The sequence below is a fragment of the Tauraco erythrolophus genome, chromosome 3 (assembly GCF_009769465.1).
Source record: "Tauraco erythrolophus isolate bTauEry1 chromosome 3, bTauEry1.pri, whole genome shotgun sequence".
In the NCBI taxonomy this organism is placed as follows: Eukaryota; Metazoa; Chordata; class Aves; order Musophagiformes; family Musophagidae; genus Tauraco; species Tauraco erythrolophus.
The window spans coordinates 24524579-24549050 of NC_141467.1; the positions used below are offsets into that span (position 1 = coordinate 24524579).

Below are 24472 nucleotides of genomic sequence, written 5' to 3' on the forward strand. Positions count from 1 at the left end.
AGCCTGGTCACCATCCACACTGACTGGGAGAAGAAAAGGACCAGGAAAAACAGCCTTACTCAGCCTGAGCAAAGCTCTCTCTAGCCAGCACACTATCTATCCTGTCACCAGCACAGCGGTGGAATGGCTAGGGAAAAATAAATATTAAAAACCAATGTAAGAGTATTACAATCATTTCCAAGCCTACTCCCTCGCTCCCAGCAGTTCCTAGGTGAGAGGTAGTATCTTAGTATTTAATAAAAGTTAGTCAATGGTTCTTCAGTAAGTTTTCCAGTTGACTTAAGGTTAATATAAACTTCACCTTCCTCAGCATCGCGTGCCAAGGAACTGCAGAGTTTGTCTGTCCTATATGCGTGTTTCGTTGATGTCCTCTAGATCCTTCACTGTGAGACCAGTGAACAGTCAATCCTTGTGCACTCTGTGCTCTGTCCAGCCAGGAGTATGTTGATCTTCATAATGTTCCCACAATATTTTACTTTTTCCAAGCTGAAAGGTGTTTCTTATGGCTCTTCTCTCCACACCTTTTTTTTTCTCGTTTCATCCCTTTTGAGAGGGGTAGACCACTGTTGTGTGTAATACTTGATATATGGTCATGCCATGCCAATACACAGTGGCGTATTTGGTTGACTGCATAAAGCACTTCCAAGCCTGGGTAGCTTCTAGTATGGCACTTGTGGGATTCAGGCTAAACTACATTCATGATCCTGGAGTAACTCTTCTGTAAGAGTGTTTTGTATGCTTCACACTACATTGCCTCAAAACAAAAGTGGCTGACCATGGTGTACAGCTATAACTGTGTCCCACGGAGGGTAACAGCATCCCAGCACGTTCTCTGTGACATCCCAAAGGACATCTGAGAGGAGAATTAAGGGGAGGGGAGTGGTAGTAGGATTGAGAGTTAACTGCACTGGAGCGTGTGATACAATTTGGAAAGGGTTGCTGGGACACTTAATGCTGTAGTGTGCCGGCAGTGATGAATGACCACTGCTTTACTGGTGAGTTTTGTGTCCTTGGTCGAAGAAGTGTATTTTCTAAGGCTTTAAACTTTGAGTTTTAGTCTTGCAGTTTTGTGGTTAGCCATTTGCCATACAGATCCACCTTTAAAGGTTATGTAGTACGATTTGTAACACACCAGTGGCTCTCAGCTATCAGGCGTGCTCGTTAGTTGAAGGCTGTGCAACTAATTTGTAGTTTCTGTCTTTTAGTGTACAGCGGCAGAGCTCATTGTTTGTTAAAATGATGTTTTGTTTAAGCTTTTACCAAAATAATAAATTACTACTTTTTAAACAGGATGTGTTTTGATTGAGGTGAAACAACCATTATTCATAAATGAGTACTTTATATGTGATTTACTTATTAGGATTTTAGGGTTTTTTCACAGCAGTATTAACTGTTCGATCATTTGAAAATATTTAAGATTAAATAGGTATATTATTTTTGGTAGTTTTAGAATTTCATCTTTCTGATTTTAAATAGGTGGTGTTGCGGCCGAAGACGGGGAAGCAAGACGCATCAATATGATGAGTAAAAAGGCTTCAGCTTTATTCTGTGATACTGCTCTTTTTATAGCATAGCTCGGTTCTATACATGCCTTCATGCGCTGTACTTAGCAAGTTAATTGGTCTAGCACTACTGTTCACGCGACAAGCACGGGTATGATACACACTGTGATTGGATAGAGATTTCTATATTTGTTACAATATTTTAATATTTTTGCAGTTAGTATGTTTTGCTCAGAATCTTGTTTTTCATAGTTTCATCCTTCTTGTTTTTTTCCCAGGGACAGTGTGTTTTTCACAGCTTCAACCTGCCTTCTTATCTCAAGGACAGTGTTCTTTTTATATTCGCTGATACACATTCCTTACTGTTAACACTTTGGCTGCAACATCTCCCCCTCTTTTTTCAAAAACGGCGTGCGCTATAGCTGACAAGCGTTGGGTCATACATTGCATTAAGCATGGTCCAAAAAGCAAGAGAAAGCCTAACAACAAAAGAGGCCCCAAGCACGTTTTGATGAGATCTCTTACCCAACCATCTATTCCCCAGGAAGTCAACCATCCTTCGATGCCATCTACCTCTTTCAAGGCATGTAGTTTGTCCTTTAGTTGTTTAAGTTTTCTATGCACTGACTCTCCTGGACCTGTTAAATTCATACAACACATTCCTTCGATCTCTTCACAACCATGCCCATGGGCTAAAAGCAAATAGTCAATCGCTGCTCTGTTTTGCAATACTGCATGATTGACACTTTCTACATCTTTCGTTAATTCATCTAGAATGCTGGATGTTAAGTTTATCTCGTCACGAGCCCAGCAACCTAGTTGTTTTGCTAAGGTGAGCGCTTTTGCTGCTGCTAACCCTGGGAAAAGCGTGGAGGCAGCTACTCGTCCAAATTCACTCCAAAATGTGGGATTGCCTACACTGCTACAGTCTAGATCATGGAGGCTTCTTTTTCTCCTGGTGTGATTTTCACTCCATTTTCTCAACAGGGATATATTGGGATGGAATAGGGCTAGCTGGCCTAAATAACAAGGACCTCCTTCTGGTTGTTTTGGAATGCCATTCCATGCCCTGTCTCTACAAATTAAGAAAATTCCTTCGGGCAACCTTCGAGGTTCAGTAATGTTGCTGCCATTGCAGCTCGAGTATAGAAAGCGAATTACCGATGCGCTGTCAAGATTAGAATCTAAGGTTGCCCATAGTTTCCTGTTTTTATTCAAGTTGTTTGGGTCTAATGGCAAAAATGAAAACCATCCTCCTATTTTCCCAGCGGTAGTGTTTGCATGCATGCTACCAAGCAGGTCTAGTTCTTCTGGATTAGACTGGAGGGAAGCGTTAAGTGCATGAATAAGCCGGCGTTGTACTGCTCCGTCATACTGTTGAGGGGTCGCTCCATAGATCGTTGTGGTATTGAAGTTGCTATATGTTAGGTTAGTGGTGTTTACTAGCCCTCTAAAGGCTGCCACTTTCCATGTTGGTACTCCTATGAGACAGGTACGGAATGGGTTTCCAATACCACCCAGGGCTAGGCAGATTGATGACTGGTTTGTTTTGTTAGCAATGGTTACCCAAATGTTGTCTCTCGGGCTGATGGAGTTGATTCCGTAGGCCATTTGGCACCACACTAAGATTCTTGTTACTATAGGTATTGTCTTACCAATAAACTCCTCCATCCTTGTCATGATGTCTACACTGCTTCTGATATCTGGTACCCATCACTTGTGTCTTTTGTGCTACTTCTACAACAGTCAGTAGTTTTTGTAACCTAAAGGCTGCGTATGCTAATATAGCTTCTTCTGCACTTTCAAACAACGCAGTTAACCTTTGTCGTGAAGCGTTCTCTATTTTAAGCCAAGCAGCGAGCGCCTGGTACGGGTTAATATCTAAAGCGCGTCTACAATCTGCACAGCCTTGCACTGCGTCACGTTGCGATTCATGACATATGCGACTACAACCTCCACACTCTATAGTTATAGCCTGTAAATTTCTACATCTACACCTACAGTGCATTAGCGGGTATAATTTTGCAGCTTTGCGTGTGCGTATCAGACTATGGATAAAGGCAAAATCTATCTCGTCTGGATCAGAGTCGTCTAATACGTTCTTTGGAAGATTTAGCACTTCTTCTATTCTTCTGCAGAGAGGTCCGAGTCTTTGGGAACTCCTGGATTGCCTCCGCCTTCGCCTTTCAGTTCGCGCGTTGGGGGACATCTCCCCCTCTTTTTTCAAAATGGCAGCGAGTCGCTTTACATCTTGATGGCACCGTTCAATAATAGCCTGACCTGTACTGTTGTACGGAACACCTTTTCTATGTTCCATTCCCCAATCCGCTACAAATGCAGCACATGTTGTTCCTGTGTATGCAGGAGCATTGTCTGTTTTGATGACTTGTGGTAAGCCAAGGGCAGCAAATGCTGAAAGCCAATGTTGTTTTACACATCGGAAGGCGGTAGAAGGCGCTGGTGTCGCCCATACAGCTCTGCTGCAAGTGTCCACGGTGACGTGGATATGGCGCAGTGGACCAAAGGCGGGAAACTCAGTTACATCAGTTTGCCACACTCCTCTTGGTTGCAATCCTCGAGGGTTGGTGCCTTGCAGCGACGATGGCACGGGCTTGTGCTCGCGACAGTGCAAACTCTTTCTGAAGAGGTCGAGCAGATTGGTGAAAAAATTTGTGTGATCGATCAGTGACAGCGTTGCCCCTTTTTCTTTTCTCGCACGAATAAAACTCTGTGTAGGAGACTGGCAATTTCAGTTACTAGCATATTGTTTTGGTACAGCCTTGCAAAAGCAGTTTCTAGTATACTACTTCCCTTTCCGAGGGCCTTACTATTTCCACTATACCCAAGATTTCGCCGAGCAGGAGGGTGTCAATCGGCAGGGTCGTTGTGGAGAAGGGAGGCAGGCACGGCACCTTCAGGGCGTCCCCTGTTTATCCACACAGTGTGCTCTGCAGCCTCCCTCAGCTCCGCTCTGAGCCATCCCTTTTCACCCTCAGCAGAGTCTACGACAAAGGTACTGACACGGCGTTGCCGCACGCGTGGCCAGTGCGCGCAACAAGGCTGCCCAGTATGTGCTCTGCCGGCTAACAGCGGTTTTTGCGAATCGCAACATGTTGTTCAATAACAATCCTCCTAGCTTCTCTTTTCAAAGTTACGTGCTTACAACTAAGTCCAGTTAGTAATTCTTTGTCATTAATTTGGTACCAGTTAATTCTTTTCCTTCCAGTAGCTACGGGTGGAATCCATACACTTTCCGATCGGAGAAAAGACACAAAGCATATATACAAGCAACTTTCACACACATAATATACCTAACAATGAGAAACATAAGAACAGTTGATATATTAACATGAAATCTTCTATTACAAGTCTGTCCATTTGAACCATTCTCTTCATTCGGTGTTTCTGTGATCTCTGCTTGCTCTGCTAATTCTTGGATCTCCCCTTCTCTATTTGTAGTTTTCAAAAGTCCTGGTTGGCTTTACGTTTCTTGCTGGTAACCAGTATGGACCTGTGGGAAGAACACAAACATACCCTCTTCCCCCTGTAAGCAGAGGCGCAGGGCCATCCCATGAGTTGAGTCCAGTTTCTTATAACATGCTGTTGATTTTTCTGCAAAAATGGCACTGGGTTTAAAATTGTGATCCACAGCCATAGTATGTTGCCTAGAAGCAGACAAATTAAGAAAATTTAAAACATATGTGGCTTTGTCCAAGGATTCTTGCGGGGAAATATACGGAAGACTGCCCCTTTTTGTTTATCAAACATTCGTTTTAACGTTAAATGAGTTTGTTCAATAACAGCTTGTCCCATAGGTGAATGAGGGATACTGGTAGTGTGAGTCACTCTCCAATTCTGTAAAAAGGCACCATACCGGATCACTGTCTGACCCGATTTTCTTTGGTACTTCCATGGTTTTCTTCAGTGTGAGCAGTAACAATAACAAAGGCAGAAAACATATCAACAGTTACATGCACATATTTAGATCGATTAGACAATTGAATATAAGTAATATCAGTTTGCCATAATTCATTGGCACATAAACCTGTTGGATTTACTCCTGCTGGAGTATTTGAAGGCACAATACGTTGACGGTCAGGGCAGGCACGTACAATTTGCTAAGCTTGATTTACTGTCTGACCTGACAGAGAGCATCATCTACTACCAATTGACAAACTGTAGGACTATTCATCATTCCTTGAAGCAGTACAATCCAATGATATTGTTGCGTGGGTCGTTCATTGTTAAGCACTGGAACTGAAAAGGCAAATCTAGGACAATCGTTAGGGTGCAAATAAATAAAAAAGTAAAAAGGTGAAATAACCCAATCTTTTAAATCAATCACCATCAAATGCTAACATTCTGGAATCATAGTAGGATTTGGTACACCCGGTTGTAATGCACCCATTGGTGAAATGATTGCATAATAGGTCTTAAATCTTTTAACATAAATCTCCATTTTCCTGATTTCTTTGGAATAACAAATATCGGAGTATTCTATGGGCTAGTGGAGAGAATTATATGTCCTAATTTGAGCTGTTCGTCGACTAATTTTTGAGCTCACTCCAGCCGCTCGCTTTTTAATGGCCACTGATCGACCCAGACCGGCTTGCCAGCTTGAGTCAGGGCTGGACATCAGTGACGTGCTAAAAATTTGAGGTTAGCCTCACATTCCAGTGATTCAACAAAGCCCGACCTCATAATGTATATGGGACATCAAAAACATATGGTTTCAAAACAGCTTGTTTGTTACCTGGGCCTACTACTAACAAGGTCTGTGCACTCTGCTGTGGGATCTGTGTTCCACCTACTCCGATCACAGCTGCCAGGGCTGTATCAGAGGCCGAGAGGGCGGCCAGTCAGGATTTTTCACTATAGATACATCAGCCCCTGTGTAAACTAGGCCAGAAAAGCCTTCCCATTAATGATTACTGTTAAAGGAGGCTGTGCAGCTGTGACTGTCTGTGTCCAAAATTCTTTTTGTGATAGCAGAGTGACCTTTATTGTTATATAGGCAGCTTTTATAGATTATTACTCTGGCCATGATGTGTCCATGCGGCCCTCACCCAACTGTGATTGATTACAAACAATAGTGCACGCACCTATTTTAATTTTACTATTGGCTATGCCTAAAAAGGAGCTATTTTTTACTTGCTAAACTAAACATCATTTTCTCACACACTCTATATCGACTTCCCAAACTCCTCATGTCAACTTCTCACACTCCCTGCACCAGCTGTTCACACTCCCTTTTCTTTCTCACCCTCGTTATCGGTGTTTCCCAACTTCAGAAAAGAGCACAGGCTTAAATCATCAAGGTCAAACCTCAACTGTAGCTGTGTGTATGATGCCACAACAACTCCCCCCTTTTTTGTTTTTCTGTGATCATTACTTGATTAACCGTACTCTGTACCGTTCGCTGGGAGCGAGACAATAGGCAGGGGGTGATTATTGCTATGCATAAAAGAACTACTAGCAATATAATGTCTGCTTTATTAAAGATTTTAACCATCCTGTCAATTAAGAGCATTGATAAAGCAGAAGCTGTAGCATTAATTTGTTTTGCAAGCTAACAACCCAACTTATTCAGTGTAGTTAACACCTGTGCCACTCCAACTCCTGGTGTAAATATTGAAGCTGCAATGATTTTAGCTGGTTCCCAAAATTTTGCTTTATAGTGTTTCAAGCCCACATTGTGACACGCCTTTACTAAATCTGCAATCGTTTTTGCCCGATTCCTGATAAGATCAAGAGCTTATTGACAGTCTGTGTTAGCATTTTTAATGGCTAGCTGGAATACCAACACATCTGCAGTAGTCGGATTTTCTGTTTATCTCTGAACTGCCATTTGTAGCTGATCAAAGAAATGCTCATAAGGTTCCTGTGCTCCCTGCCGAATGGAAGCAAAGGAAGCCTCCCCTGTCCCAAAAATCAGGGACACGTCTTAATGCTCTCGTAGCCAATTCAGTCAGCTGTTGGAAAGCCACTTGCTGTAACCCTGCCTGTGCCTAATTTTGACATGAGTGACATTTTATTCATCCCAAAATATTTAGCTCTCGATTTAAGAGATTTAACACCTATAACACTTTAGCTATTGTTTCATTGGGAGATTTCCCCATCATTCCTCTTTCTTGTTTCAAAAGCATATTCTCCAAAGTACCATGTGCGTGTTCTATGATCGGTTGCCCAGTAGGATTGTAAAAAATACCAGCAACATGCTCAATACTTTATGATGACAAAAATACATATGGCTGATAAGAAGTGTATGCCAAAGTTCCTGCGAGCGTAAACCACGAAGATTAACACCATTCACTGGTGGCACAATCGTATTTTGACAGGTACTACACAATTGTACGATTGAGCGGGCTTGCTCTGTTGTTATACCAAATTGTCACCTAATGGCGTTAGCATTCTGATGGTAGAAGTCATGCAAGATGCTTGCCTGCATGAGCGAGTTTGGTACCAGAGCTGCACTCGTGAGGGGCTCAGCTCGCCTGTTCCCTTCTGCTATAGGCCCTGGAAGCGTGGTGTGCGCTCGCAGATGTACAATGAAATGTGCATGTTTACGGTTTTGCAACACTGATATTAACTGTTGAAATTGCTGAAACAAAAGAGGATTAGTTATTTCCCGCGATGCCGATCGAGACGATCCAAGTTACGATGTGCTCTCTCTTGGTACAACCTGGGCCACAGGCAGCGGCCGGGCGGGGCGGGGGGGGGGGGGGGGTCAGCCCTCCCTCGCCTCAGCCGGGCGGGGTGGCGATGACGACCCAGCAGCCCTGTGCCGCCCCCCCCTTGTTGTTGTTGCTCTTGTTGTTGTTGCCGCAGCTCCGGCCGCTCGCGCTCCGTAACCGCCGCCGCCCCCTCCCGCCGAGGGGACCATCAGCCGCGAACGAACCGGCGCAGCGGGGCCCGCCGCGCGTCTCCGTCCTTTCCAGCCGCGGTTCGTTCCCGCACACGAGCGGCAGCGCCGAGGCAAACGCCGCCCGCGGCCCCGGCCGGCAGCAGCAGCGGCGTTCCCGGGGCGCCGCCGGGCGCGGTGGGCGGCGCGGCGCGGGGGTGCCGGTGTACCGACTTCGTTGGAGGAGGGGGAAAGCAATAAGTCTGTCTTTCGTTCGGGGCCCTGGATCAAAAGCATTCGATGATGACTTTTCCAGGCCGGCAGCATCCCCACAGGTGGCTGCACGCCAAAGTTTAACGTCTATAGTGTCCCAAGTCCTTGTCAGGTATATATTTGAAGAGCTTGCCTCCGGTACATGGGCTGATGCCCAAACCAGGAGTACTGGGAGTTTTATCAAGTTAGAACTGTTAGTTGCTGGTTTCTCTAGCACTTTGTCCCAGTCGCTTACCTCCTCCTGTTGAGGCAGTTGTTGCTTTTTTGTGTTTTTTTTTGTTTTTTTTTTTGTTTTTTTTTTTGTTTTGTTTTGTTTTTTTTGTTTTTTTTGTTTTTCAGTCGCTTACTTCTTTTGCATACCCCCCTGCAATCAGGGGCCAATATCTTTTTCCAAGTTTTAGTCCACGCTCCTCTAAGAAGCTTTTCAACAACGACAATGCAACGTCCCGTTCCATCATCTCGTTCCCAGGCTGTCATTGCAGCATTCCCATCCCGAACCAGACCTCGGTCTGCCTGACTCACCGGTCAGTCCGTAGCGCTACGATTCCGCCTCTCTCGGACGATCCGCCTCTCGGGCTATCCGCCTCTCTCGGGCTATCCGCCTCTCTCGGGCGCCGGGATGGCCGTCCTCTCTCTCGTCCGCGTTGTGGTCGTTGAAAACCCTCTTGATCACGTCGGGGTCACCAGATGTTGCGGCCGAAGACGGGGAAGCAAGACGCATCAATATGATGAGTAAAAAGGCTTCAGCTTTATTCTGTGATACTGCTCTTTTTATAGCATAGCTCGGTTCTATACATGCCTTCATGCGCTGTACTTAGCAAGTTAATTGGTCTAGCACTACTGTTCACGCGACAAGCACGGGTATGATACACACTGTGATTGGATAGAGATTTCTATATTTGTTACAATATTTTAATATTTTTGCAGTTAGTATGTTTTGCTCAGAATCTTGTTTTTCATAGTTTCATCCTTCTTGTTTTTTTCCCAGGGACAGTGTGTTTTTCACAGCTTCAACCTGCCTTCTTATCTCAAGGACAGTGTTCTTTTTATATTCGCTGATACACATTCCTTACTGTTAACACTTTGGCTGCAACAAGGTGGTTTTCCAAACTAAATGTAGCATTTGTAATGTCTAAATATATTTTTATATATAGTAACATCATCTCTATTGTTTGCAAATATAGCATAACTTACTGCAGTTACATGGAAATTAGTGAAAGATTTGATGACTGTATTAGTTATTTTATGTCACTTTTGTTTTTAAATTGTTTCAACATATTTTGTAATTTGGCCTTTCTAGGAAAATAGATCTGAAGGTACAAAAATCAACTTCCCTAGTACTTAACACTGATGTTTGCCAAAAATCCAGTTTGCTGAAGTTTCCAATCTTATATCATCTGTGCAGTTCAGAAGATGAGCTTATATTTAGTAGTACTTCATGTGACAGTTTATAAACTTTTGGATTTTTACCAACATATGGATATGTAATGAAAACTATATTTTGCTCATGTATGCTGAAGCTAATATAAGCTACTATTTATGCATATATTTTAGTACAGTAAAACAATTTATTGTACAAGATGATGCACTGATATGACTTGTTATTCATCAAAGCGTATATGAAAGCATTGAAGCCCAAGCTTGGGGACGTTGGTGAATTCTACAAATGATATAGAGGCAACTCTTAAGCATTAATCCACATGAAATGCTCCTGGTGTATAATTACAGTAACTGGAAATTATGTTTTTAAAAATTTTTAATGGTTCAATGCACTTTTGTTCAGTGAATAAAAGATACGTGCATGGAACATGGATGAAACTTGTGTTAATCAGCCAGAATGTTCTTGCTGGTGTATCTACGCTATAGAAAGTGAAAAGATACTGTTACGTCATGTCCTATTCCTGACTTAGTATGCTATTTTAATGTGTAGCGAATAGAAATGCAACTCACGAATTCACTCTTCCCTGTCATCATTCGCTATGAAGCACTGATTATGTTTTCAATACTAAATCCAATGAAATTACCTGAAAGTCTTGAAGGCAGTGAACTGAAATTCTTGGGTGAATCATATTCTTTTAGTGAAAATGAAGTGAATTGAATTGCATTTCTTTTCAGAGTAACATGTGAAGTGGTTATACTGCCAGCACAACGCTGTGTCTGAGTCTTAGTATAAAATGGCACAAAGGGAAGCTGCAATTCTCTGAAAATTGTCATTCAAAGATCACACAACTTTTTTCTTACAGATATTCAAAATCATTTGTCCTTGTTGTGCCGTCTTATGGCTTGCTTCAGAAGCTCCATGGTGCTCGGCTTAGGATCAGGAAGACTTGAGTTCTTTGAAAGGGAGCAGATAAGGGACAAGGCAGCAGGGCCAGGGCCTCGCTGCTCAGATCCCAGTCCCACAGCACCTGAGAAAGGAAAGACCAGAGACAGTAACCAGGTTCAACCAAGAAAATCATGGTGAGGAGAAAGGTGCAAGATAAAAACCAGGAAGTCAATCCATAGGTCAGGATCACATCCAGCAATTGCTGGGCACATCCACCATGACAAGGCAGGGCTGAGGTCAAGTCAGTCCACAGGTTGAGGTCTAGATGAAGGGCATCTGTGGTCGGGCATAGCTTAACTGGAGACTAACATTCCTCTGACACAGCTCAGACAAGAACGAAAGGCTCTAGGCTGTGCTTAAGTAGACTTCCTGGGCCTGTGGGTGCGGGTGGAAGCCCCAGGTGAGGCTGGTAGGGACTGTTAGGGTTTATGAGTGTGCTCAAGACCCTGGCACATCCACCACTCTCTCCTTATCCACAAAGTCTGTCATTTCATCACATAAAACTATTAGGTTGTTCAGGCATGATTTCCTCTTCATAACTCCATGCTGGCTAATCCCAGTCACCTTCTTGTCCTTCATAGCGTTGGAAATGGCTTCTAGGAGGATTTGCACTATCACCTTCCCAGGGATCAAGGTGAAGTTATTTTCCTTGAAGATAGGAGTGACATTTGCTTCCTTTCAGATCTCAAGAACCTTCCCTGATCACCGTGAGCTTTCAGAGATAATCGAGAGTGGTATCAGCAAGCTCTCTCAGTTCTTGTAATTGCATCCTGTCATGTCCTTGAATGAGACCTTCAACGGCAGCTCTACTGAGGTCTCTAACAACTTAATGAGAAAATAGTATGTGAATCTTCGCATCTGAGACCATCTTCTGGAATTCTGATTTTGAAAAGACAAAGGAAAATCTAATGATCTGGATTGTGTGGTATGCAAATGTGGAGAGAATATAAATCAAAATACAATTTTTGATGTGGAAATGGTGGATTGCATTTGAAAAAAACCACCATTTTATTAACGAGAGAACCACGTTCATCTGTGATATAACATTGCTGATTTTTGTGGTGATGTTGTAGGTAAGATATTGGCTCAGAATGCTGCTCCGGTTTCAGAACTAATGAAATTCTTTTTCTGTGGTAAACTCTTGCTAACAAAGAGAGCACTTCAGTTTTATTACCTTCTCTATTTAGGATGAAGTCAGACACTAAAAGATATTTTCATATTTTCTGAGAGGCTGTAACTTCCCAAACCAGAATGGGATGAAACAATTAATGTTGAGATTTTGTTGGAGAAAAAAGTATTTTTTCCAGGCAATAATCTCTGGAGCTTTATAGCAGTGCTTGTACAGTTAGTGTGCACAGCCTTAGTGTATTTTCTGCAAACAATTTTCTGTTATTTGGCAGGCAATAAATAGAACAGTAATAACTATAGAAACATCTATACATCTAAACATCTATGTTTGTAACCGAAGCGGGGATACATCTGCCCTCAGCCACGCAGACAATGTGGCAGCTCCACAAAACACCAAAAAAAAGCAGCATACAACTGATTTCTTTGTAAGCCTGTGAAGTAGTTTTGATGAAGAGTCTTTGAGTAGGAGCAGAACAAGAGTAAAAAAATCTTTAGTTTCTGTCAAGCATAAATTTCTTTTCTATTCATTGATATTTTACTTTGCATCTGGGTCCGCATTTGGCTTGCTAAAGATGGTTGCCTCATGCACGACTTGTGCCTCTCTTAGCACTGATTCATCGTTCCAGGGCTGATTCAGCCTTTCAGACTTTTTTTCAGTGCTGCCCAGCTAGCTGTCTCTGATAGCCATTACTCCTGCTGCTGCTTGCTTTTATGGAAGAGTGCCTTGTAAAGGACCACTTTGAAGCAATTCACTGTCCACTTTTGTGCTACCTCTATGTACGCTATCTACACTACCTGCACAGTGTGAACTCGGGTATCTTTCTTCTGCTATAGAAGTGGACAAGTGGAGATAGAGGAAGATGAAGAAATCTGTAGGAAGACAAAAGAAAAATTTTGAATGTATACACAACTGTAGACCAAAGAAACCCCAGAGTAACCACCTAAAAAATCTAAACAAAGTTTAGATAGAATTAAGGAGCACTAACAAAACCCAAAGCAGGAATTTTTAAGCCTTTGCCAAAGGAAGCAAAGTTCCTAGCTCATTGCAATCCTTCTGTGGCGCTTTAAGCCATTAATAGTTTTGTCCCTCTTCTATGATTCTATGTTCTACCTGTTCTGTTGTGTGACCCTTACACGAGGCTCCCCTCGTGCTGGCTTGGGGCCAGCATTTAAAGAGCTCTCCTATGAGCTGCTCATCATATTCTTTCTCATGCTTTTGCTTCAAGAAATCTTGATGGCAGAGTCCAGACTTCTCTTTATGCTCTTGCAAAAGCCAGACCTACTGGTGTTGCCCATCTAACTGGCCATTCAGAGACTGGAGTTTACCTCGTAAATCCTGCCTGGTCATTTTGAAGTCAGTTCTGTTACAGTGTCCGTAGCTATTTGCCATGATGCCTGTTTGGAGTCTTGAGGCAGTCTTCAAGCATCTTAATCAGATCTATGTGTACAAAAGAAGGGAGAAAGCATGTCAATTTTTGTTAGGTTCTGGCAACACACAATGCACTAAATTAGCCTCTGTACTAGCCTCTGGTAGTCTGGTATGACACCAGTACCCAAATACTAAGTTCTTCAACTTTGGACGTGGATATCTAAGCTGCATTTGTTTGCAGACTCTCTCAAAAAGCTACTTGGAGAGAAGTTCTGTGCAGAGTGATAAACTTGTGCTGGAATGAATTTGAGAGAGATGGAAGAATGTAGGTTAGTCTTCAGCATCCCACAGCTTGTAGAAATGTCTAGCAAGCAATGGGAGTGGGCAAGGAAAGGAGTCAGTTTGTGTGCTCTTTTAGAGCCATCGGATAACTGGTGGTTCCTAGCTGCCATTTCATCGCTTCCTCAAAGAGGAGAGTAGATTGAAAATCTTTTTCTGCAGAAAACGGTGAATAATGAGTTAGGAGTTTGCTGATCACATTGGGATATTCAAAGTAGAGATAGTAAGTGCTCATCGTACTTGCCCATGAGTGTCACTTACGTGAATATGTTTAACTGGTGAGTAGAACAGAGCAGGGACTGTTCTCCAGCCTCAGTGGTGAGCATGACTACTATCCATACACTTAAATGCGTCTGAGATGAATGTTAAGTGAGGAAAACCAGGGAAGGAAAAAACTAACTTACTATGTATGTGGATTTACAGATTTGGGGAACTGTGTTTAAAAGATTGACTTGCGTAACTGAAAAGCAAACTAAACCTGCTATTGTATTTGGTGCTGAGAACTGCTTCCTTCAGATAGCACATTACTTCGCAACGCGTGGATGCTCCAGCATCTCATTCTCTCAATCTCATTCTTTGATGGCGAAGGGGTGGTGCGTGAGAGGGACAGCTCCAGATCTTTTTTAGTGTAGTATGACAGTCTTCATGTCGTGTTGTCAAATCTTTCTAATGGAAGGCTGTGGTATCAAAAGGTAGATTGCAGGGTGAAGCTTTGCTGTAAAAGATAACTTTTATTAGCAACTGAAACTGTTGGGTTTTGAGTAGGAATTTTCTTTTTGTATGGGATTATTTTTCTCCTGGAGAATATAGTCATTCCATATAGTAAAAAACCTCACAAGTCAAATGCACTTTCTACATTGCTCATATTGCTGCGTAGGAGCACCTATGATGTAATTTTTCTGTTAGCTTAGAACATGCTAAGTTCAAAACAGACATCTTGTATAAATACAGGCAGGAGATGAAAAACATTAGAGAAGGGAAATTGTTTCTTTATTTTTTGTTGCTACATGTACTTCAGAATTTGTTGAAAGAGATTGTATTTTCATGTGACTATTACTACTTTATCCATAGCGTTCCAATGCTACTTTAGTCAAATTTGGGAATGAAGTCAAAAATTAATAAATACAATAACACTATGACTGCAGTCACCTGGAAATTGGAATATTCTTTCCTTTATTTTACTAGTAACTTCTCTTTCTATGTAAGAAAGCCTGTCAGTTTTTGAAAAGCAACATGATGTATTTCAATAACAGACTCACAGCTTGTCTTTTCTAAAATACATAGAAATGTAGTATACAAACTGTAAACCAACCAGTAAGAAATGTGTTAAATGCAAAATCTGCAAATAAGGCAGACCTGTAGGTAATAATAGATGAGGTTATAATGGAAATGACATTACTGCCAGTTTAGTGGACTTGTATTTGTCTTCGTGTTCACAGTATTAAACCCATTTGATTTTTAAAATATCCTCTTTGGAAGGGAAGACTTTGTTGTGTTCACTGCCAGAATTTAATTTTCCCTCCATGCATTCACAACCTAAAACCTGCTTCTTGTATGGTGCACAGATTTTTTTAGGCTCAGTTAAAATAACATTTGCCTTAGATACACAGTAGTCTAACTATAAAAAAGCTTGTGGAGCTATCTCGGTTCACCTTGTGTCTTGTGCCTGTTGTAGCTGCAATTTTTACTGCAAGAAAAAAGTCATTCTGCTAATTAGCGGTGATCTGGCATGCTTTATCATCCCTTTTAGAATCTTTTTGCTGCATTGAAGTTAATCAGCCAAAGTGAAAAATTTCATCTGTGCAAATGTTTTTAAGTGTTTCCAAAATGCCTTAGCATGCAGTTACACAGATCAGATAGGAGTTTGAAGAACATATATCTAAAAGTATGTAATTTGTATTAGGTACCATCTAGAGTCATGGCAGTGAACCAAACCAATCTCCTCTTCCTTGGATGCTCAATCCTTCTTTCAGCGGTTGATTAACAAAGGACTTCTAGAGAGTCTGTAAGGCAATTTGACATTCAGGTTATAAATATATTCAGGGAGGACAAGGCCATCACAGAGAAACAATTTCTGTATCTCCGTTCAGTGAAGAAAAAACTGAAGAAATTCCCACATTAAAACCCTTCTCAGAGGGATGGGGGAAGGAGGACATATATGGCTTGGTCTGAAATAGACCTTGGTTCCTGAAGACCATAAGGTAGCAAATGTGAAAATAAACTTTAAAAAAGGGTTCTAGAAAGGGTCAGGGAAACTGTAGGTCTGTAAACTCAGTGTATTAATGAGGCAAAACTAGAAGCTGTAAGAATAGAGAATGGGATAAACGCATCCTATTTTGAAAGAAGTAAAGGGAAGTCTTTCCTTAAAAATGTCTTTAAGTTGTCTGAAGACATCAACAAACACATGAATGAGTCTCATTTAATTGATAGCTCTACCTGGATTTCCAAAAGTCTTTTGAAAAAAGACTCCTTTGCCCAAGCCTTTTCAGTGAACTGAATAGCTGGGAGGGAAGATGCGTGCATAGAACAAGGTAGGAATGAATGGTAGTTTTTTATATTCAGACTTAAAGAATAGAACAAGCATGGAAGCATGGAAAATGTCTCTTCCCTGGACAAATACCTCTGTTTGCTTAATCATTGCTCTCAGCTAGTTTAAGAATAATAGCCTATTCTTAGTAATGTTGTCTGTAGTGTATCACCGCATGCTGCTATATCCGGGTTGTCACTAATACTAGTATGAATGCGAGGTACTGTGCTAACTTTTGAGGCATTAGTCACAATATATCCCCACAAACCACATCATTTAGAAAAAAATGGTTCAGGGTGTCCAATGTGCTTCATACTAAGGCTTTGGAATAGAAAGCCTGACCTAACTAATGACATCTTGGCAGCTTTGAGGCATGAAGGAGAGAAACTGGCATCTTTTGTATAAAGATTGAATGAGTCGGTGGCAGCAGCATGAAGAGATTTTAATATCTACTTCATTCCTTCCTGAATGTAAACCAAATAAAGTACTTTCTTTGTCCCAACTCGCTGACTCTTGATAGCATTTGCCTGACACCAGAAAATTGAACTTTAGGATTTCCTGACAGTAAATTTTCCTGTTAGATGTCTTCCAATTAAGAATTAACCCAAATGCTGATTGGACACCTCAATATAGCTTGAAATGGTAACCAAGATCTTAAAAAACACTACAAACACATATAAGAGTGTCATCATTAAAAACTTTGTCTCTGGGGACATTCTGGAAACCATTTAATCCAGTTCTGTAGGTCATCACTTTCCTTGGTTATACATCACTATGGTTATTCTCCCTTCTGCTTCGTATCATTCTTCGCAAAGTACATAGCTAAAAAGACGACTGTTTCCTAGCACAGCCTGCCAAATTTTGAAAAATGAACCTGATAAAAGTTTGTTGTAGTCATCAGACAAGCAGAACAAATACTTGAGGCATATTTCCTATTAGAAAGCTTATCCAGTTCATTATGAATGCTGATAGAGAAAAATATTACCAAAGGAGAACATACTTATATAAAACATAATTTAAATTACTAAGAGATCATAAAAAATACTATTTCAAAATGTCTAATTGCTGTTGTCCATCAGTTAGATTAAAACACATATTAACTGCCAATGGTTTGCAATGCAATAGAAAAATTTTATTGAGTATATGTTCTTACTGTAATTTATTCATGTAATACTAAACTGCCATTTGATTTTAATTTTGTTATGTATTGGTAACTGTGAGTATGTAGCATATGTAATATGCAGTACAATTGCACACAATATGAAGTACAGTAATTGGGGAAGAAAGCTGAAGTCTTCATCACAGTTCTGAGGGTGATGTCATTTCCAGTTAGGCATGCCAGAAGTTAGTACATTAGTAAAGACCATATACGTGATTATCACTTCATTTATCTGTTTGTCCTGCCTTCTCCTGGTAGCTTTTGAACCTGTTGATTAATTTCTGTGAAACTCGCTAGAAGGGGAGATGTTTAGAGATATATGAAGAAATTTCATGAGGGCTGATAGATGACAATATGAAATAAACTTCATGAAGACTGGTCAGTAGTACAGGAGAGGGAGCCTAGTAATACTCCTGCTGAGGGAAAGGAAGGAGAAATCTACTGTTACACATTTAACTTGGCAGCATATTGCTTGTCCTGTAAGTAAATATATTTATATTACAGATTTTAGTCTTTCTTAAAAAAAAAAAAAAAAAAGGTGAAGCAGATTAATTTATTGGAAAAGACTGAGGGTATCTCAAAAATCATATATGGGACTATTTCTGTATTATATCAAAGACTGATATATTACCCCATAGATTTTTTTTTTAAGTAAATTGTTTAAATTTTATGGTATTAAATCTTTCTTTTTGTTTGGTTTTTTTTTTTTTTAATAGCATACTGGTACTCATTCCTATATCAAATTGAGTACCTAAAAATGAATCTCAGTCTTTTTGGGATACCATTTTAGTTTTTAAGATTGATGAGAGTATGAGTTGGTTACAGATTCTGCTTCCAAAATTCAAGCCAAACTCAAAGTTACTGTTAGTTTTATCTAAATATATATCTGAATAGGTTTGAATTTTTGTTTTTGTTTGTTTGTTTCAATTAATTCTATAATCAAGTTTGAGCAGTTTTAGTGATAAAGAAATAAAATTATCCCAGAGGTACATGTAAACACAGGAAAAGCTCTCAGCAGGCAGGAAGGAGAGTGGAGTGGCTGGCTGATTCCTTCTGAATGAAGACAGTTTGAGTTCCCCTCTAGCAAGAAATTATTTTTGGTTCAAAATGTGAAGAGCCATTAATTAGAGTCAGTGATATTGATTATGTGTATTACACAGAAGTGATCTAAAGGGACCATAACTGTGGTTATTGTTTCTAGTGTATTTTTCCTGGTTTTGATTCAAGAGCTTACCATTTATGATCTGTTTTCATCTACACTGGCATATAGATGGGCTCTGTGTTTGGACAGAGCACGTAAAATAAGTCCAGTCATTCCACAGAACAGCGTAGAGCTATGAGAAACTTCAATCTGTAATAATGATTAAAAGAAAATCACATAAAATCATAGAATCATAGAATGGCATAGGCTGGAAGGGACCTTAGAGATCATCTAATCCAACCTCTCTGTCATGAGCAGGGACGCCTCTCAACTAGACCAGGCTGCTCAAGGCTCCGTCCAAGCTGGCCTTGAACATCTCCAGGGAGGGGGCATCCACAACTTCTCTGGGCAATTGATTCCAGTCTTACCACCCTCGTACTGAAGAATTTCTTCCTAAAATCTAATCTAAATCTGTTCTCCTTCAACTTAAACCCATTTCCCCTTGTCCTATCAGTGGACACTCTTGTAAAAAGTCCCTCCCCAGCCTTCCTGTAAGTTGCCTTCAGGTATTGGAAGGCAGCTATTAGGTCCCCCCAAAGTCTTCTCTTTTCAAGGCTGAACAATCCCAGCTCCCGCAACCTGTCCTTGTAGCAGAGGTGCTCCAGCCCCTCCCTGGATCATCTTTGTGGCCCTCCTCTGAACACGCTCCAACAGATCTATGTCACATAGATAAATAACATAGATATTACAGAAAAAAAATAAACATAAAAAATAAAATAACATAGATATTACAGAAAAAGAATATCTTGCTGGTGTCCACAATGCTCTGATTGCAAAAGCTACAAAGAGAATTACACATGTAAATTAGATGACAGTGTCACAACTTCCGGGCTTCTAAAATGACATCAATTCCTCTTCCATAAAGGGACTTTTTAGCGAGTTTATTTTAGCACTGAAAATATGGAGCAGTTTGCTGATGTCTGGAATAATGAGAAATTCGAACTCTTACTTTTTTGCTGATTCTCAGTTACTTTGAAAAATCTTAGGCTGTTGTTTTTTTTTTTAACATTTTCTTTTTCTAATTGGGTCTTTTCCTGCAAAATTACAATTCGTTTTTCTACTTACCTTTCTGAAAAACATTTGAGATTCTCCTTGGTGTAGACAAAAGTCTATATAGTCTGAGTCTATATAGTATGAGTGTTTAAGAATTTGAATACCCTTTACCTTTACAGAGTATTAAATATAATGTTGCACTCATTAAAGAAGTTGATTTTTACTCTTAATTCCTGAGGAAGGAAGTCCGCAGTTGCCCATATTCTTTCTGTCCTTCAACCTGTCATGTTCTATACCCAAATAACTTTAATTCATGAACTTTTACCTTCGACTCTGAAACAGAAATAGAAATCCAAAAGATTGCTACATTCCTTTATGAAAGACAGGAGCTTTCATGATAGAGACCCCAACTTAGTGATCTTACTAAAACAAATATGGGAAAAGGCCAGTTGTTACACTGTGTAACAGCAGCTAGTGGACCAAGCACCACTGCTTGATCACTACTTTTAGTGCTATAGCTGTAACAATCTTTGGCCTGTTTGAGGAGTTGGAAGTGTAAGTAGGGAAATAAATGGGCAAAAGGATACAAATCCATAGGAATTCAGGTTTCATTAATTTTGCTACTCTCCAAACTACTTGTTTTTAAAACAGTCATTGCCGTATGGGCAATCCATCTCCTGTTTTCAATTCCGTCATCCTTTTTGCTAGCTGTCACATAGTTGTAGATATTGCTGATACCAAACTGTATTAAAATTTTAGAAAATGTTCAAAGCCCTGGAAATGTGAAAGAAAACAAGTCAGCATCATATGACTGGCAGAGCTCCATGTGCAAGAGCGTTGCATGGAATACCTGGAGAACCTTCTGAACACTTGTACTAAAATAATGGTATTTGGCATAATACATGGTGACCATGTGAATGACTAATTTACATGGTGGGTAAGCATTGCCTTTTAAAATGTTGGTTTTCAGTTTCTTTTAACTGTACCCAGTGTTGTTCTTGTAGCCGAAGTTTGTCTGAGTCTAAAACTGTGCAGGTTCCAAAGAAGTACAGACTTGTTGCTTAGCTTGGCTAGTCACACCACAAACCATGAAATGAAAGATCAGATGGAGAGAGAGCCTATTCATCTCTGCAGAGCTAAAGAATTTGCACCTTGGCAGTGACACAAGAATTCTTTTTTCTCCCATTAATTTCCATGCAGGTGTTATAAATTATAGCCTTTCTTGCCCACCCTCAGCTTCCATTTCCTCAGCTTTCTTATCCAGAAGAAAAGTGGAATCTAACTATTAAAGAAGTTATTAATAATTTATGTTGGGGAGAGGTTGGTAAAAATTCTGTTCATGCACGAATTGCAGGAAGGATCTACACAATATCTAAGAGGAAAGAAATGTGACAAAATAGCTCATGAATTAGAGGCTTTCCACATAGGGAAACTCTGTAGAGAGTTCTGATTTTTATATTCAGTATTTGAACAATTACTAAGATATTTAACAAATTATTTATGCTTCAGTTTAGAATCAGCAGCCTATGTTATAATTCTTTTATTTTTTATATAGCATAGTGCTTCCATGTGTACATATACCTTTGTAGGCAGCTTTCATCAGTTGAACTAGGAAGATGCACCAGTCTGTGTAATCTGTGTAATACACTATAGTTTTTCTAGCAACTCAGTGAACTTTAGTACTCTCTTGAGAAATTAGTCATAGCTACTTAACTTTGTCTTCATTTGCCTTTAAGTGCAGTCTATTTTGATAGTTAAGCACTAGACATCAGATTACTTTATATTCACTGATAATGAAAAATACATGTGCTTGAATGTGAAAATACAATTTAGAAAATTCTCCATTGCCTGGAAGTGCATACAGTTTTCTGTAGGTCAAAAGAGACGAAAGAGAGATCAGGCATGATAATGTTCCATAAGTAATTAGAGGTACGAGCTGGTATTTGGAGTACCTAGAGATACTTCCTGATAGTATCTTGATGTTCCTTAAATTAATTTTTGACTCATGTTTAGATTACCTTCTGTAGATATTGAATTTATTCATTGGTTAAGCAGAAACTTCACCACAGTATACACTTGATATGTCTAAAGGGTGCAGATGGCCCAGGAGATGGACTTCCCTCTCTGCTGACTGTACAGAGAGATTAGAACTTCTGCTGTGTGACTCAGTGTTTCCATATGGTGAATTGAGTGCGAGCTTACTAGAGCTTATGTATACTGTGTGTGTTGGTTTTTCCCATACAGTGTCTGTTTATAAAGGGGGTGAAAGGTCCATGCAACACTATCTTTGAGGTGATGCAGGTCTTTTTCCACTGTTGAGTAACCATCATTCGTTACACTCTATTCCGCAGCTCAGGCCTGTCCTCTGTGGCAGAAGCTCCTAACCATGTTGTGTAGTCTATTCAGGTGCCACTTAATTCCCTATAGAGGTTCATGGCTACAGTTTTATCTACACTGTTTGATCAGAGCTCTCGCAGCAAGATGCAGAGTTTCTTAAACAGAAGATCCACTGCATCTTCTCTTATTATCCAACATTCATTTGGAGGGAAGAGAGGCAGGGGTGGGAAGAAAAAAAACAAAGGAAAAGAGAAAGAGCTGCAGAGTCCTAGCCTAGAGAAATGACAAGGTAGAAGACTGATCTGACTCAGGATTTCATTCCAGGTGCTTTGATCCATGTAGGATTCATCACATGGGGTCTTCTCAGAGCAGGGGTCTTCTCAGAGCAGGTGCCTGAATAGGAGAAACTTTTTGTACGATTGCATACTGATTAGAGTACCTGCTTAGAAAGTGAGAAGCTCAGTTCATTTTTTTTGGACTGAGGAAAACTTTGAACCTGTTCCTTCTAGGAGAACACGTATGAGACTTCAGAGCAAACCTGGAATGGAGCTTGTCTCCAGCTCATGTGTTGAAACTGGACCACAGTTCAGAAGAAAATGCAAGACTTACTTAGGAGAAGAGAGATACTCAGCAAGAAGTATATATGTTGTTTATTTTGTTCAGTAATGTTAATTGCATTTTCCATTGAACAGTCTATTGACGATATGTATTTCACTCAATAACTCTTCAGTGACAAATACAGAAATATTCACTCAAGCTAGGCTACATACAGGCAAAAAAATCTGTTGTTCTAAGTTAGAAACCAGTTCATCCATTTCTTGGATTTTTTTTTCTAAGCTTACCTTAGTGACATGTTTCTGAATGAGCTCCATGCTAGCCAAAAGAATTAATGATGTTTTGAACACACTTTCTATACATATTCACTTGCGTGTTACATCTACACTAAGTATGGCAATGGCTGAGATATCAGAGTTGTCTTTGAACAGCCTAATTCAGGTACTGGAAGTCAGCACAGTGCTTCATGTGGGCTGAATTATCCCACTGAGAATCTGAAAAGCCTGGTTAATTAGCTTCCTTGCCTGTCAGTCACTTCTTTCCATCTATTTTCTCACTTCAGCTACTTCAGTCATAAAACTGTAATCTGTTTTTCTATGGCTGTGAATATGATACTCATAATTTACTCCTCCATCTACCTATCACAGTATACTTTTTTTAAATTTTGATTGGTTATATTCCTGAAGTTTTGTTTTAAATAGTCTATAACTTTATGAAGCTGGACAGGGCGTTTAGTAAGTTTGTGTGTGGCTTTTCAACAGTGATCCATACACAGAGCGATGACAGCACACTGTTGATTTCAGTTCAAATCAGTGTTCTGTTACTAAATCTTCCCAGTGCGTATCTGAGAATTTCCTATGTCCAGCAATATTTATTTTCAGGCATTTGTTCTCATTTCATAATTTCATTTCAGAAACCAGCGATGACTGCCAGTTGGAACACCCTACCCCTGCACTGTAATCTCTCACACAAGATCTTTGCTCACTAGTTCACATCTGCTAAGAGTACTGTGATATTGCTGACATCAAAGCAGAATCAAGCAGTTGTGATTTACAAAGAAATATAAAAGTACTCTGAGTTCAAATGTTTTTCTGTACACCATCATCTCCTCTTTGTTTTTTTTTTAATTATTGACTTTTGCGAAATGTTTCATTTAAACTATTTCTTATCCCTCTACTTCCTAAAAGCGGTTCTTTGGAGAAAGTGAGAAATGTAGATTTTTCTCCTTGTTTCCACATGTGTGTATTTTAGAAAATTTTAAGAACTCAAATGTTGCTTTTGGAAACATGATAATGCCATGATCTTGAAGTTTTAGGGAAAGAAAGAAAAGTTTTATCAAATGGAGAACATCAATTGTTTTTGTGGCAAAGGTGTATAGTTCCTGCATTTAGCTTTGTGGAACCATGAGAAGTGAGATGTCAGACATGTCACAGATGGAGGAACAGGTATTGCCTGTAATGATGGTATAATTTGTGAGGAAGATAAAAGCATTTCTTTAAAACTCTAATTTTAAAGCGTGTATTTATAGAAGGAGCATTAAAACACCGTGTATTTTTTTGTGAATAAGATGTATTCCTCAAGGGGATGGATTTCTGTTAAGAGGTCAATTTCTCTCTTTTCTCTGAACCACTGTCACATACTGTCTGACTCCTTTTCTGACATCTCTGGCTCTTTCACTACTAGCAGGCCACAAAGGATTGCGTGGTACCTAAGGACACCAAAACCAACAATGAATGATCACCGGGGAAATCTGACATAAACCTCATGATTAGATTAACTGTGGAGAATTAATAGAATTTTAGCTTCCTTTTTTCCTTGTTCCCTTCCAGATCATGAGCACTACAACATCATGTAGTACCTGTAATCCAGGCTGCATGATACAGTAGGACCTTACAGATAGAGACCCACTGTGATCAGATTGC

At 40.2% G+C, this 24472-nt stretch overlaps 1 protein-coding gene across 2 annotated transcripts in view; it reads left to right on the forward strand.

Moving 5' to 3' along the window:
- Positions 1–24472, forward strand: part of ADCY2 (adenylate cyclase 2) — a 268653-nt gene that overhangs the window by 98105 nt on the left and 146076 nt on the right. The gene's annotated exons all lie outside the window — the stretch shown is intronic.